This window comes from Sitophilus oryzae, unplaced genomic scaffold (assembly GCF_002938485.1).
Source record: "Sitophilus oryzae breed Bouriz unplaced genomic scaffold, Soryzae_2.0 scaffold_1576_pilon_pilon, whole genome shotgun sequence".
In the NCBI taxonomy this organism is placed as follows: Eukaryota; Metazoa; Arthropoda; class Insecta; order Coleoptera; family Curculionidae; genus Sitophilus; species Sitophilus oryzae.
In genome coordinates, this window is record NW_022146254.1 from 12,857,979 (window position 1) to 12,876,044 (window position 18,066).

Below are 18,066 nucleotides of genomic sequence, written 5' to 3' on the forward strand. Positions count from 1 at the left end.
ACGATCGCTCATTGTTGCATACAGTACCGATTATGTAGATTTCTTCTTTTTTACGTCTTGCGGGAAATGGGATAAATTCGTATTCAGGCAGGTTACAAGTTTTTTTTGTGTTCTGACATGAAAAGCTATTGCAAAATATTTTGATGCTGAAATAATTATTGTAAATAGAAGTATTCTATTTCAAACATGGAGAAAGTTGGAACTCTCCAACTGTGATTGTTATATCTTAAAATGAAAAGTTTACTAGGATCTTTCAATCCAGTATAATATTACTGAAACAGTTAAGCTAAGCCCTATTTCAACTTGCATTTTTCACCCTTCTTATACAGGGTGGTCCGAACTGTTGAACACAAATACATGGACATACGAGGCTTTGGGCCTTAAGCTGAACATCGACAAAACTAAAATCATATGTACTTCCTGGGAAAATCATAACAATGTTATAAAAATCGGAGAAAAACTATTGGAATGTGTAGCGGAATCCAGCAAATTACCTGGGCAGTTTGATTTCGGAAACGGCCAATATCGACGCTGAAATTCAGCACAAAATTAGCACAGCCTCAAGGGCATTCTGGAAATTAAAAGACAGGGTTTTCTACAATAATTATAACTTCAGCACATAAACGAAACACGCAGTGTACTTACAGTGTGTATCGCAGTTCTTTATCTGATGGCAAAATCTGCACATAACTTTGTGTTTCTCTTTTTTTTATTATGACCAATTTGAAAGAAAATGTACTCTTTATAAAAAAATGCTTGCTCTGAAATGGTTAATCACGTTGTAATTGTCCAAATTTCCAGACCGCGTATCATGTCATTTGATTTTTAGAACTTTTTTATATTTCTCTAAAACGATAAGGAAATTTGAAAAGTATAAACGAGATTAACCATTTTACAACAAGCAAAATTTCTTAATAAGAAATAGAATAAATACCATCGACATAACAAAATAATATATTAAACCAAAACAATTCCTCTAGCATGTGTATAACAGATTTTAATTAAAAATGATCACTGAGAATCGTTTGTAGAGCAATCATACCATTATAACATGTTCAAACAAGAACATGTTTGATTAAGATATTATTATTTCAAATTACAACGTAATGTTTGAGAATCTCCAGGTAAATATAGAGAGAAAAAATATCGAATATAAAAATAGAAACCACATACGTGCACCATATTATTTGCTCTGCCTTATAATATCGAGTTTGTTTTTCAATTACCATAAGTGGCGACCGTAAGTAAACTGATTTATTCAAGCAGCACGAAAAAGGCCTACTTGCTCCGTTTCCTCGATGGAAAGTCTAATACAAATGCGTAGGGACGTCCACCCAGAATCGATATCTAAAAATATCGATTTATATATAGAAATTTTCAGCTTTTTTGTCTCACTTCATTAGGTAGTTCTGCCGTGTTAAGGAAAGACTTAACTACAGTTGAGATACAAGTGTGTCACTGAAAAGCGCAAGGTAATTTCCAACTAAATAAGAAACAAAATACATTATCCTCTTTTATTATTAAATTTGCAATGAAATATAGTTTAATCTCAAGAGTAAATATGACGGTTGTTTCTATAAAAACTGCCCTAAATACAAATATTAACGAAAATGATCGAACTGAACTTGTTTAATACACCAGATAAAGAGTTTTTAATTAATATGAGAAAATTGCCATTAGGTGGTAATTATTTTTTTCAATAAGAGGGGGCCGTCCTAGGGGACCAACACTGCGAGCTGTAAGACTTATTGTGGTTGTCACCTTTCTATATTCTCCGTACCCATTCTCCTATCCCTGTGCCCCGCCCTGCGCTGCAACTTATGCAGGTCCTTGATAGGATTGAAGTATAGTTCTTCCGTTTCTAGCCTAGCTTTCCCAAATAAAAAATGTCGCTTGCGATCCAGGGCCTCGCAGTGGCATATTATGTGCTCCTCTGTTTCAAGATCTTAGCAAAGACTTACTTGATACAGGTTGAGCTTGTTCAGGTAACACTTGACAGCCATGTGTCCTGTCAAGAGGCATGTTGTAATCCGTACTTTATTCTTGCTAAGAATTAGCAGTTCTTTTGCGGTTTTAGAGCTAGGATATTCTGCTTTTCCCTGATCCAGAGCTTTAGTGCACTACGGGCCATACATTTGGGTATCCCCAGTACTAGCTCTGGACCAAGATAGGATGTCGATGATCCCTGCTTAGCTAACTCATCGGCTTTTTCGTTGCCTTGGACGCCGCTGTGGCCCGGCACCCAGAATAATTTAATTCTGTTCCTTCGTGCTAGAGCTCCCAATTCACCTAGGCATTCCCAGACGAGTCTCGACGATACCTTTGGGCACTTAAGAGGTGGTAATTCATAATTTGAAGCTTAATTTGATGTAATACCAATTTATCAGAACGTTACCGGTTTTAATAGACGTGTCTGTACTAGAAAACTGAAGCGTTCTCGTAGTTCTGCGTAGTCCGTAGTTCTACTATATTTAAACAAAGTCTAGAGGTGATATATTTCGACCCCAGGAACACGTCTATGAGTTTTTTTTTTCGCAAAAAAAGAGGTTGAGAATCGTGTTTTAGTTTTTCCTGTATATTATAAAAAACTTTTTAGAATTGCCTGTTCATCGCAAATTTTCTCACGTTATAATTTATTAATCTCTGATACGACCACGGTTACGGCACTAAAAGGGATGCAAATACAAAAAAAACTGGTGGCTCTCAAATTTTTTTAAAAATAACTCTTAAAAAAATATACATTTTTTTAATTTTCTAACTTGAATAACTCAGATATTTTGAACTTATTTAAAAAAAACGGTAAAGAGAAAAAATGTTTCTTTTATCAAGATCTATCAGATCTGAAAATATTTGCTCTTATTTAAGACTCACCCTGTATATACAGATACTCTAGCAGAGATTCTTTAAAGTCCAAAAATTGTATCGGCTTTTGTTGCTTTATTTGAACATGGTAGAGATCATCATCTAGACTTCGAACCAGCTCTGCTAGAGTCTTCCTCTGCGGTGTCGTGCCTGTCTTCAGGCGTTGGCGATCTCCATGACTATTCCGTTGAAGAGTTCTCGATCTACTGCTGCAGTGCTGCCTGAAACAGCCTCTTCACCCCCAGACTGGTCTAGATCCGTATATTTTCTCAGCCATGACAGTTTCTTTCAACCTACCCATCTTCTACTTTCGACTTTTCCTTGAATGATCAAACGATGAATATAATATTTGGTGCCACGCATTATATGTCTGAAGTAGCTAACATTTCTGGCTTGATGGTTAAGTGTTCCCGATCTATATTTAGCTGTCCAAGAACTTCTTCGTGGCTTCTCCGGTAGAACAACATTTCAAAGGCTTCTATTTTATTTATTTTTTCCATAGCAACTGTTAAATTTGCCTTATATCTATCAAAAATAGTAGATAAAATAGTACTTTAACCGCAAGGGTAGATTAAATGATACTTTAACAGCGAGGATATGTTAAAAACTTTATTTCTTCTCGCACGTTTTTTAATTGCTTCCATTTTTGAAAATTTTTGTATTTCTTTGTAAGTTATTCGGGATTTAAATGGAAGTAGTTTGAATATGGCGTTTGTCACCTCAGTCTGAATATCAGTTGGTAATTTACTTATTTCGTTTTGAGCCATTTCTGGCTCCAATTCAACCGGCAATCGACACGAAAGAGAATTAAAAAATGTTGACTCAAAACTTACAACTGAAGAGGCTTTATTTATTTGTCAAATTACATAGAAACCAACGCCAACCCAGCACAATATTTTTTCTACTCGTAATAAATTCCTTGAAATATTTCTGAATATTTTTTAAAACGTAACTCGCTATGGAAAAAAATATTGTTATATACACGACGATAAAATTGAAGTATCGTATATAATCGTATATAATAATATCGACGAGATAAAATGGTATTTTATCGTCTTGTATAAAAAATAACTATTATTTTTTTTATTTATATTCTCGACTCTGCTAGAGTAACTGCCAAAAAAAAATAATAATATGCCATGTCAATGACATTGACATCAGAAAAACAATGACCCTATTTCATATGTGTGTTGATGAGGACCAAAAGTAAAGACACACTTTTAATGCTAAAATGTAATGCCCTAAATCAGTGGTTTCCAACCTTTTTGTACCTACGCCCCCCTTTAAAAAAATTGTTGTGCCGCGCCCCCTTAATTTTTCTAACAATCTAAATTCATAAATAGTCAACTGATATTATAATTTATTTAATGGGCTACAAAATAATATGCAAAATTATGTAAAAATATACATATGTTTAAATTATGTTACGTTAAAAAGTATTACGTTAAAATCCATGAAAACTTCAAGGTGTCACTTTTTTTTGCCGGTCAGTACACTGATAAAAAAGATAGACTTGAACTAAAGTCGTCATCGTTCTTGAAAAAAAAAAATTTAGTAGCAAGAGAATTTATTTTAGCGCAAAAGAAAATATTTTGCCTGAAGATAAACTCTCTTAACTCAAGAAAACTGGTTCTCTGGAAAAATTCGAAAATTTCTCTTGAATCTATTTTCATTCAACCAAGTGCAAGTTACTTTGTTTTAAGATAATAAGAAAAATACGCTAGGAAGTACTTCATTCAAGAAACAGGGCCATTTTTCCAATAGCTAAATACTCTTTTGATGAAAAGTAATAACGACATGCAAAGAGGATGACGAAGGACGGTATATACAATCAGTCGGCATGGCATGGCAGTTCGATCAGTCGTACATACATGATCAGTCGTACATTTCATAGGTCGCACATCATAGTACGCACGGGTTTTGTTGCTTGGAATTTTGCATTATTCGCTTTTTAACCGCATATCGCATAACAAATTAGTGATCGTTATTAACATGCATTTGTCATTTTTTATCGACAAATTTTAGGATATATGGATTGTTTAAAGGAGTTTCTGAAAAAATGGAAATTAGAGCATTTATTTGCTATATTTGAAGGTAAGAGACATTTACCAAATGCACCTGTTTAGATAATGCATGCGTGACTATACAGGGTGTCCCAGAAATAAGTTAGAATAAGAATATAGGTATCGATTTTTTTTATGCAAATAATTACAAAAATTTTAGAATTTAAAGTCGTCGTATTAAAAAATTCAAAATATGACCAAACTTTACAATTTTAATAATTTATTTGCTTTACTTTGATTAATCGTGATGTAACATTTTTTTTGTAATTTGTAGAGTGATGAACCACCCCAAAAAATGCCAAGGAGTGAAGAAGCAGAAATAACTACTATCGAGGAAAATAATATCACCTTTACTTACTACAGACCAGGAAAACCTAAATTTATCAGAAAATAATATACCTCGTAATATGCCTGTATATGATGTATAGACTTCTCTTAGATCAAAATAAATTTTAGTTGGGTCAATAGTATTCGCTATTGGTTTAAGAAAAGTCTCTTTAATCAAGAAATGTCCCTTTTCAATCAAGAATTTTTGCATGAATCAAAGAAACTATTGTTCTTGTAGCAAGAACTTCTTTGCATATTAATTTTGGGTCAAGAGTGAAATACTTTGGACAGATAGATTCTTCTATTCTCTAAAGTAATTTTTTAAAGCTTATGAAAAAATAGTTAATGCTTTGGGCAAAGAAACGTCGTTCTTGGCCCTATTGAAAAGCGCCAATCTTTTGGGTCAAAGTCATATTCATTTCGACTCAGAGATCCGTTTTTTTCAGTGTAGGTTATATAAAAAACTGTATATCGACATTTTTCTCAAGACAGACATTCCTAGAAACGCGTGTCTTTGGCGGATTTGCCATTTTGCTGCCATCGAGTGGAATCTCCGAAGAGTGTATGTTGATGAATAGTTAGCTGGAGAGCGGCGGTTTTTCGTTTATTTGTTCGGTTCTCGCGGATAATTCCGTAACTGTACCGTGTGCGCGAGAGAGCATAAGCAGAGCAAATAAACAGATGAAAAAGCGGATTTAACATACCCGATGGTCGGAAAAGTGTGTGCAGCTGCGAATCGTCCAGGAAATGGGCTGAGAGCGCTAACCTGCAAAAGATAATTGACTATGTAATTGTTGGAATAACATTAATTGCCTATAAATTACAGTAAAAATTGACATTGACATGCGTAAAAGAAAGGATAACTTAATATTGGATTAAAATATAGGTAAATTTGATTAAGGTTTACCGCATTTCATCTTACCGTTTTTGAAATATTTAGGTTTTTGTCAACACACAGTAGATAATAATTATAATGCTTCATTTCTATAGACGTATTTAAGTTTTTAAAACAAAATATTATACTGAATTATTTCTAATTACTAAGTTTTGTGTGACAATAATAAAACTTTTACTACCTCATACAGCGATTTTATTTTTAATAATTACTAGCTTTAAACGGCAATAACTTGTTTAATTTAAATGGGACACCCTGTATATTTTATAAGAATCAGATCCACAATTTATTGTCTATCAAATTGTATTATACCATTTATTACCTATTTTTTCAAATTTTCATAGAAAATGCATTTTGTTCTAATTTAGATCTCATTTATTAATATATCCATGGAATATTGACATTCTAGAATATTTGACATTATTTTTAAAGATGTAACATATTTTTAAAGAGTACAGATACTAATATTGTCGATATAGTTCCTTTACTTCATTAAAAAAAATTGTTTAAATATTTTTTAAAGTGGACCAATTAATATGATTCCAGTATTCATACCACATTAATTGACGGTTAGTGTTGATTAAAAATAATTGCTCCAAATACTAAAGAACTGAAATTTGTATATGTATTAGACAGTGTGGTAAAAACTAACATCTTAAAAATTTTGTTTCATTTTTTGACGAATGCTTATTTTTAACAACAGAGACGTTCATTTTCATAACTTATTATTATATTGATTTCTCATTCAAATCCACATTTATTTAGAATAATTTATTAACTAACACAATTAAGTATTTAATTAATTAATATTTGGACGGAAATAATGGTGGTATATTTAATTAATGGTATACTCTTTTATAAAAATTTAGTTTTCTTTTTGTATACAGATGGGCTAGTAATATTATCCTTTCTAGCACCTGTACATTTTGTACAATTGTTGCCTTAAAAACAATCGAAAATTTCAAAATTAAATACAACACAATAACTAATCAATAAAGAAACTTTTATTAAGTTATCAGTAAATATTTAGTATTAAAAACTTTGATACCCTTGGAGAAATGAAGCCTTAAAATTTTTACTGCAATTTCACAAATTTGAAATTTTTTAAAAAACGTTAAGATTTAAGTGTGATAAAACTTAATCAAATTTAGCCTTATTTTAATCGTAGAAACTAAAAATGTAACAATATACAGGGGGTTCCATTTAAAAAAATACAACTTTGATATTTTTTATTTATTTGGGACACTTTGTATCTTGTAAAAATATTTTTAAATTAGAGCTCTAATAGTCCTTCAACAAACCCAAAACTTACAATTTGTAAAAATCTAATCGTTTAGCTACAATACTCCGTATGTGGATGTATGTGTCGTATGTGGTGAACAACCCTGTATAACCATTCTCTTAATAATTTGTATGTTCCTAATGCTGTCACTAATACTAATTACTGACGTTGCCCAATCAACAAGTCAATATAAACTAAAGTTAATCGGATTCAGACAACAAAACGAATAAATCTACACCGCCAAATATTAAGTAAATTCCTTCTATACGATTCACCCCTTTGGAAACATGCCTGCATCTCGATACCGAGGCGAATCGCTAGATATTTTCTTTGATCTAACTAAATTAGATGGTATCAAACCGCCATTAATATTAATTATCAAGTCCTAACGCAGTCTTAACCCGGATCTGTCTTCAATACATGTAATTTAATTACCGGAGGTAGAATTACTGAGGATTTGACAAGATGGGTAATGTAGACATACATGGAACGTGCACTGGTAAAAGTGACTCTGCAGTATTTAGTTTCTGGTTTCAGTTTGTGTACCTTAAGTAATTAGTATAGATTCTATAGCATTTCAACATCAAAGTGTATATATCTGTAAATTTTGGAACAGATTTACATACTAAAACATAAAAAATCTTAGGTAAACGTTGGTCTTAATATTTTTCAATATCTCTCTAAGATTCTCTTTATCTCACTGTAATTCGAGTTATCTTTTAATATTTGTTGACATTGCATAAAACCAATTATAAAATAAACAAGAAAAAACTTAGAATAAACTCAGAGAAGCTCAACAAACCCTCAAAAATTCAAATATGACAAACAAAACTTACAAGACAAGGTATCTCTATGACGTCGCTTCCGTTTCAAATGGATTAACATAATAATAGTGCCATAAGATCAAAACAAAATGGTGTCAAAGAGGGCTGGCGCATGACAATCGATGATAATTTTAACGAGGTCAAGCCCTAGACTAGCTAATTTCCTAATATCATGGTCCTATCTAAGGTTTGGTCTTATTCTAGGTCTCTTAATTCCTCTAAATAAATTATATTAAACTAGCGTGTACCCGCGACTTCGTTCGCGTCGAATTAATCATTTGCAATGGTGATGATAAAGCAAAGCAAGAATTTCCATTAACATACAAACTGGATAAAATTTTCTCAAATTTATGTCAGCATGAGAAAAAACAATATGACAATATTATTATGTGACTTGGTAATATTTGAGGGGTAGTTTCATCTCGTTGGAATTTGAATTTCCAAAAATCCCAAAAAGATTGCCAAAAATATGCTTTTTACGTCAAGCATTTTAAGGAGAATCGTGGTTAATCAATTACCCAACTTTTTGAAAGACCCTATATGATTTTTTAAAAAATTTCAAAATATGTAAAAAAAACAAAATAAATTATGCGTGTCCAAGCGTTTTCCCGAAAGACTGACCGTTTTTTAAATAACAAATATTGTAATATTTGAGAGGCATTTTCACCCTCTTAGAATTTGAGATTCGAGAAACCCCTCCTTATCGAACCTCTACACCCCACAGTCAATCCGTTTACCAAAAATCAGCTTTAAACGTCAAGCGCTTTAAGACAGTCAATCCGTTTACCAAAAATCAGCTTTAAACGTCAAGCAGTTTAAGCAGAATTGTGATTACTCAATGGTCATATTTTATGAAACACTCTGTATACATTTTTAAAAAATCTTAAAATATGTAAAACAACAAAGTAAAATATACGTGTGTAAGAATTTTTCCGAAAAACTCACCGGTTTTTAAATAAAAAAATATTATAATATTTGAGGGGTGGTTTCACCCTCTTAGAATTCGAGTTTCGAAAAATCCTTTCTTATCGAACCTCTACAACCTTAAAGTCAATCCGTTTTCCAAAAATCAGCTTTTTACGTCAAGCGCTTTAAGCAGGATCGTGTTTAATCAATGACCAGATTTTTCGAAACCCCTTTATACATTTTTTAAAAAAATCTTCAAATATGTAAAAAACAAAATAAAATATACGTGTTTAAGCGTTTTTTTCGGAAACTTGACCGTTTTTTTTAAAAAAATATTGTAATATTTGAGGGGTGGTTTCACCCCATTGGAACTGGAATTTCGAAAAATCCCTTTGTATCGAACCTCTACACCCTAGAATCAACCTGTATGCCAAAATTGAGCTTCTTACGTTGAGTGGATTGAGCAGAATCGTGATTAATCAGTGAGTCAGTCACTTAAGGATTTTATATATTAGAAAATAAGTTGTTAAATAATAACTTGTTATAGAGGCCTAAATTGTTATAGAGGCCTAAGCATTAACAGTTCGGTGAGCAGACTTTTTGGAAAGGTGCTACACGGTAGGCTCAGGGACAGTATTGGTGACAAAATCTCGGAAGACCAAAGCGGATTCACACCGGGGAAATCTTGCACAGATAACGTTTTTGTCCTGCAGCAGGTGATGGAAAAAAAGATAGCAGTAGATCAAGAAGTCCATCTAGCATTTATTGATTTGGAGAAAGCGTACGACTCTATTCCCCGCAGCAAGATATGGGAAGTCTTGAATATCTTAGAAGTAAATAGACCTTTGCTTAATATAATAAAAGAGCTATATAAAGAAAATGAATCGTACGTTAAGATAGGACACAGGATATCTAATCCAATTAACACCACAAAAGGGTTGCGACAAGGATGCAGCTTATCTCCTCTGATCTTCAACGCTTACGTCGAAGTAGCCCTTAGGGAATGGAAGACGAAATGTCAAGGTATGGGAATACCCATTAGGGACAACACACTATTTACCCTGAGCTTTGCAGACGATCAGGTCGTGATTGCGCAGGACTCATACGATCTAGAGTTCATGACTAAGAGGCTTTATCAAGAATACAACAAATGGGGACTTCAGGTTAGTCTAAAGAAGACCGAATACTTAGCTGTCAATTCCAACGCTCGTTTTGAAGTCTTCATTAATGATAACGTCCAGATTCAACAAGTAGACAAATTTAAATACCTGGGTGCTACTATCAACAACGAGGGTTTGGGCAAAGAAGAAATACAAACCCGAATTCAGAAGCAAACAAGTTATTGGATGTCTTAACATCCTCTGGTGGGACCAAAACTTATCTGCAACAACTAAAAAGAGACTTGGAAGAACATTGGTGGAGTCAGTTCTTTGCTATGGTTCAGAGCTATGGACTCTGAGTGCAGACGCGAAGCGCAAAATCCAAGTTGTTGAAATGGACTACCTTAGAAGAAGTGCAGGTATATCTAGGATGGAAAAAAGACAAACATCGAGGTCAGGCGTATCATGAATGCATCGGAGGAGACAGTACTGGATCGAATCGAAAAATCCAGCTTAAAATGGTTTGGACATGTTCTGCGTATGCCGGAGAACAGGTGGCTAAAAAGAGTTTTTCAATGGGCTCCCCAGGGCAGAAGAAAGAGAGGTAGACCTAGGAAATCCTGGAACGGAACGGTTACGGAATCAATGGAAGCTCGTAACCTAGAAGCTGATGACGCTCTAAATCGAGATGTGTGGCGTAGGGTAACGGGAAGGCAGCAATAGGCTGTAATTGGAAATGAGTATTAAATACTTAAACCAAATCCCGTTTATATATATATATATATATATATATATATATATATATATATATATATATATATATATATATATATATATATATATAATATAAATAATAACTGCATTTTATTGTATCAAGATATATTACATAGGACACAATACTACAAAGCTTATAATACTTATAACGACAATATAAACATAAAATTTCATTCATTTTTGACCGTGTTTATATTCAGGTCTCTGTCTATAATAGAATGACCCTTTTATACTCCAATAAAAATCTCCTTCTTCCCCTTTCACATACTATTCGGTAATAATTCAACCGGCATTCCTCCATTATTAATATTAATATTCTTTAAGGCCATTTAGGTAGCTGCTCTAGCCGCTGCTGCAAGCTTAACGAACGGTCAGGCCTCGGCCGGATGTCATCAATAATTTTTATTTTTCTCGCGTTTAAACCTTAGTTTAAATCGGATTTTATTTTGATAATTAAAAGGTTCAGACCTAGAGCGAGCTTGCTAGTGTTTTTATTTTAGATTTAATGGCGGTATTAGAGGAGTAATACCTCTTTGAAAATTAAAGCCTCAATATTTTGCATGATGTCCTCATTATTTGGTAAATTATTAACAAGCAAAAGTAAACGAACAACAAACTACAAAACTATTTGTTTCCATAGCAACTTTAACAGCGAAGGTAGGTTAAAAACTTTATTTCTTTTCGCACGTTTTTTAATTGCTTCCATTTTTGAAAATTTTTGTATTCCTTTTCAAGTTATTCGGGATTTAAATGGAAGTAGTTTGGATATGGCGTTTGTCGCCTCAGCCTGAATATCTGTTGGTAACTTACTTATTTCGTTTTGAGCCATTTCTGGCTCCAATTCAATCAGCAATCGACACGAAAGAGGATTAAAAAATATTGACTCAAAACTGACAACTAAAGAGACAGCTTTATTTATTTGACAAATTACATAGAAACCAACGCCAACCCAGCACAATATTTTTTCTACTCGTAATAAATTCCTCGAAATAATAATTTCTGAATATTTTTTAAAACGTAACTCGCTATGGGGCCCTACTTTTCATAAATTTATTTCATATATTATATTTATATAAAAAAAACTTTTTTACACTTTTTTTAGAAAAAAAAAATTAAAAAACACCTAGTTTGGTTGGGGGTCTGATAAGACTCCATGTCATCGTACAGGAAAGAAAAATAGATATTAGCAGTTAAGGGTTAAACTAAAAACCTTACCAAATAAGCAATACAAAAAAAATATTATATTTATTATTAGTATTATTACAAAAAAAAATATTAAACAATTTTCCCAGGGAAAAATCTACTTGCCAGCCAAGTACTTCAAAAAATCACAATGAAAATGATCCTACTGCTGAAACAGAGACCTGCCAATCTAGTATTTCCAAGGCAACCTAAAATGAAGAAAAATTGCGTCAAATCATTTGTTGAATTGGATACAACTTTTGAAAAGTATCAAGACTTAGCTTTATGGCCGGAGTGTATTGATACCGATTTGATTAAACTGTGTCTAGTTAAAGATTTTACATATTTTCAAAATTATGACTATAATATTAGATATCCTAAATCTGAAATTACATGTGAAAAGCACAAAAGACGTTTTTCCAATAGTTATTTTTCAAAGGCTCTAAAAAACGGACAACAGATAAAAAAAAAAGTTTCATTTTAATTTTATTTTAGATTTTAATAAATTTTAAAAGAACATATTAGTTTTATTTTATTTTTCAAAATAAAATTAGCAGTTACAAAGGGTGTTAAAGTTTGAAAAAAAAAATTATGTTTTTTAATAACTCAACTTAAGGCGTAGGGGCCCCAAAAATTATGTAGCGTAGGGCCCCATAAATTGTAAATCCGCCACTGATCTAACCTCTGTAAAACTGTCTCAGATCCTAACTTTTTTCACAGCCCTGAGACTGTATGATGAATTATAACTCAAGAAAGGGAGACACAATTGATCTGTAAGGCCGCAGAGACAAACTTTCCCTTCTCATACAATCTAGATACCAGTTTGGTTTGGTCTTTCAACTAAGTTAGCAATTATGAACAATTCTCTTCGAACGGTAATTCTTGTGGCGTTTATCTTCGAGGAGGTGTTGGTTGGAGGCGGTAATTTTTGATTAAAACTGGATTCGCCTCATGCATTTCTAATTAGGCTCGATGCAAATGTGTTTTCGTTTTCCGAAGTGAGCCTAGAAATAATTCTATAATTACCCGTTTCGCTTTTAAACGGCGTGGCAATTCATTACTTTGATGACAGCAATAACTTTTTATTACGGAAAAATCGGGTTTGATACGATGTCGAGTTGGTATTTTAATAGTTAGTTTAGAAGAAAAAAGAAACTCGTTAGATGTTTGCAAATACATCACATGAAAGAAAGCAACAAATTATTTCACATTTTTGCTGAAATACACTGAGTTGTCCACCCGGCCGCGGCCTCCTCGTACCATCTACAAGCTCATCGTAAAGCAGAGATTTCGGTATGCGGTTTTCTCGCATACGTGACCAGCCCATCTTAAAGGGATTTTGTAATCATGACTTCAATACTCTCGCAGTTAGCTTTTTCAAAGACCGATACGTTTTATTATTACAAAAACAATGAACACTATTTCATACGTGTGTTCATTATGATCAACATCATAATGCTTTTAATGCTAAAATTGCTGTAAATCGCTACTGTCTTTAAAAGGCGAATATCCCAATAGCGATGCTATTGGGATATTCGCCTAAAAAGAACCCCCAAAAAGAAACATAGAACAACATATATTTAATTTTAAAACATGCACATTATAGTTATTAATGATACAAGTTCGATATACGAACATCATTATTCATTAAAAGGTTCGCATCTATATATTAAAAAGAAAATCGGAAGGATTTCGGTCAAAAAAATCGAGAATTTTAAGAAAAGAAGACAGCTCGTTTTTTGTTGGAACCTGATGATAAAACTTATTTCCTGACAAAAGTTTCATTGATAGTGGGACTTGCGGAGCCAGCCGGTGCGCGGCGTATAGAGTTGACAAATCTGCAGCTGCAAAATGTTAAAGATAAAGGACAATGCATTCATGCCATTATTCCATTTACGAAAACAAAGATATCACGAGATTTTTTTATAACGAAAGGGAATGTTGAAAGAATAAATATGGTGGAAATGGTTGGAAGATGCTATGCGGCCAAGCAACACAGAGCATACTCGATTTTTTGTGGGGTACAGAAATGGAAAATGTATTAAGCAACCCGTTGGCATTAATACTTTATGGAAAATGCCGTATAAAATAGCATTGTTCCTAAGTCTTACAAATCCACAACAATACACTGGACATTGTTTCCGTAGATCGTCTGCGTTGTTGCTTGCAGATTCAGGAGTGGATTTATTAACTGTTAAAAGACATGGTGGTTGGCGCTCTAACACAGTGGCAGAGAGCTATTTAGAAAATTCCAAAGAAAATAAAAAAAAGTGTCATGTAATATTTTGGGTAACATTTCTGGCAATGATGGGTCTTCAACAAGTTCAAGCACTCAGGAAATAAATTTACTTTCTAAAAATTCAACTCAACTGTTATCGTCTGGAATTAATTTAACCAATTGTACTGATATTATAATTAATGTTTACAATAAATAAACGTATTTAGGTACCTTTTTTTGCTTGTTTCTTATTATAAAATTCCCATTCAATTTTCAATTCTCATCCAACAATGCAGATCACATCGAAATACTATAAAGATACGTTCTTTCTTTACTCGTCTTTTTATTTTTCTAACCAACCGGAGCGTTTCCAAGAGATGCGAACGCTCAGATAACCGCCCGCTAATCCCCCAGATGAATAAAAGTCCGTTTTGTACTTGGGAAATTATATGGCAGAACTAATCCCGAAATCGCTGCGCGGTATATCGAAAAGCTGCATAAGTGAGGCATCAAGAAGATTTAATTCCATTTAGTTCCTTTTCGGTTCGTTATTTCCGGCTCTTGTTTATTTTTAATTTCTTTGGGGACCGGTAGTGGAGCCCGTTTGCTATCTCGTGATTCTCTTTTCAATTTATGTAAATAATGATCATATTTAATTTATTATAAACTAGCTGATTTGGGAGTTACACTCAGAGATAAAATATCCAATCATACAATACGAAATCGAACAGGAGTAAGAGATGCGGTAATATCTGTCTTACATCTTAAATGGAATTGGGCAGGACATGTGGTAGGATAACAGATGGGAGGCTTGGATTCAGCAGTGGACGGTATAAGCTAAATGATGATGATGATGATGAAACTAGCTAATCTGGCTAACCTACCGTCTGACAGTGAACAAAGGAAAATGAAAGTTATTTTGTTAATCTTGTAAGTAAGTCATCCGTACGACTGATTGACCAAATGATCTGTAATGATTGGGATCATTCGATTTGGCAGATGTTGTCATGTCTTCTCTACATTTTTTTGCATTTAAATTCAATTTTTTTATACAGGGTTCGGCAATAGTGCGTCGGACATCTGTAGCTCCTAGAATAAAAAACTTGAGAATTTGTGTTTGCACACCTAAAGTATGTACGAAATATATTTTAACTTTTATATGGTGGCTCAAATAAGTGTGGGTGGATAGTGATGCTTTTTTCTAAATGGAACATCGTGTATATTATTGCATTTTTGACTTCCATTCGGATCACTTTTTATAATCCTAAAATATGAGTAAACATATATCGATAATTTCAGAGATATTAATAAACAAAATAAAAAAATATATTTTTTAACCTTCCTCAAAAAAATTATTAGAAATATAAGAACCTGTCCTGAAATCAAAACTAATATTAGGTATTTATTTTAGATGGTCTATACTTACTTTGTTGTAAATATCATAATCTTAAATAATACGGGATGTTCAAAATTCTATGCCAAACTTTCTAAAATATAAATTTATTTTTCTTTGGTTTTTTAAATGGATTACCATGTATATTATCTTTTCAATAGATGGAGACTTAAAAAATGAACATTTTATGTAGTTAGAGTATTTCAAATTTTTTAACGGTTTTGCAGATATTCGCTGCTTTATATTTCATATGGCATTATCCATAGTAAATTTTTCCGTCATTTGTCAAAGCCAACCAATAATTTTTCAGTTACAAAAGCCATAAATATGAAATAATACTGCGCGTATCTGCGAAACTATTAAAATTTTTGAAATAATTTAAATACAAAAAATGTTAACTTTTTCCATCCATCTAATAAAAAATAATATACAGGACGTTTCATTTAAAAAAAAAAACAAAAAAAAATATTTTAGAAAGTTTGGCTTAGAATTTTGAACACCCTGTATGATATAAGATTATGATTTTTATAGCAAAGTAAGTATAGACTATCTAAAGTAAATACCTAGTGTAGTTTTTATATCAAGACAGGTTTTTGTATTTGTAATAATTTTTAGGATGGTTGAAAATATATATATTTCAAAATTTTTAATGGTTGCGCAGATACCCGCACTATTATTTCATATCGCTCTTTCAACGGCAAAATACTAGAGAAAAATCACTGGATGGGTTTAATAAAAACTTACAGTGGAAAATGCCATATGAAATGTCGAATATCTGCAAAACCGTTAAAAATGTTGAAATAATCTAAATATTAAAAAAGGTTCATTAATTTTTTTTAATCTCCATTTATTGAAAAAATAATATACACGGGGTTGTTCCATTTAATAAAGAAAGAAAAATTATTTTTTATTTTAAAAAGTTTTGCGTAGAATTTTAAACACCCTGTATGATTTAGGTTTGCCACATTTATAGCAAAGTAAGCACAAACCATTTAAAGTAAATGACTAATATAGTTTTGATTTCGAAGAAGAGTTCTTGTATTATTAATAACTTTTTAAGAAAGGCTGAAAAATACATATTTTTTATTTATTTTTATTAATATCTCTGAAACTATGGAAATATATTTACTCATATCTTAGGATTATGTAAAGTAATCCGGAAGGAAGCCAAAAATGCAATAATATACAAGGTGTTCCATATAAAAAGAATCATCTCAATCCACTCATACTTTTATGAGCCATCCTATAAAAGTTAAAATATTTCCTGAGATGCATCCTCGTACATACTTTTAGTGACATGGAGGCTGTTATTCTACCTAGCACTACCTATTTACAGAGCTAGCACCACGACCCTAGCGAGTTACAGGACATTTTTACCGGGGGGCTAATGCGCTAGCCCCCAGTTAATTTTTCTCCTTAAAACTTTAGCACTCTATTGCACTACTATATATATATATATATATATATATATATATATATATATATATATATATATATATATATATATATATATATATATATATATATATATATATATATATATATATATATATATATATATATATATATATATATATATATATATATATATATATATATATATATATATATATATATATATATATATATATATATATATATATATATACATATATATATATATATATATATATATATATATATATATATATATATATATATATATATATTATTATTTTATTTATTTAATAATAAAAATAGTATTTTTAAAATAAAATATACAGGGTGTAACAAGATTACAAAGTAATTAAGAAATAACTGTTAATTAGTGTTTTGTGTAAGTGTTTCACCTGATATAATTTTATTTATTTGGCAATAGTTTACAGTACGGTTTTTGTGTCATGTATATTATAACAGTTTTATGCCCATTAGTTTTATTATCTCTTATTACGAGATAATAAAGTCCCAAACATCGCTGATGTTTTGTCCCACTAGAATTGCCATCCGCCCCACTGTGCGCCAGGTGAAAATATGCTATAGCTCTTCTGGGAGTGTAGTGCTAGCTCTGTAAATTGGGTGCTAGGTAGTGCTAGGTGGGTGCAATGCAGTCTGCAAAGTTTTAAGGGAAATATTCAACAGGGGAGTGGGCTAGCGTTACATTAGCCCCTCCCGGTAAAATGTCCTGTAACTCGCTAGGGGTTGTGGTGCTAGCTCTGTAAGTAGGGTGCTAGATAGTGCTAGGTGGTGCAATACAGTGCTAA